Below are 231 nucleotides of genomic sequence, written 5' to 3' on the forward strand. Positions count from 1 at the left end.
AAATGGGGTCAACACAATGAACCAAATGACCCAAAACGACACAAAATGACACAAAGCAACTACAAAGAGACAGAAAACAACTACAAAATGAGGCAAAACAACCAGACATAAATAACAACAAAAGAACAATTAACCCAGTGACACAAAATGACACTAAAGAGACAAACAAACTACAACATGAACAAAAACAAGTACAACGATACACAAAACAACCACAAAGAGACACAAAAC

This window comes from Cyclopterus lumpus, chromosome 1, assembly GCF_009769545.1.
Source record: "Cyclopterus lumpus isolate fCycLum1 chromosome 1, fCycLum1.pri, whole genome shotgun sequence".
In the NCBI taxonomy this organism is placed as follows: Eukaryota; Metazoa; Chordata; class Actinopteri; order Perciformes; family Cyclopteridae; genus Cyclopterus; species Cyclopterus lumpus.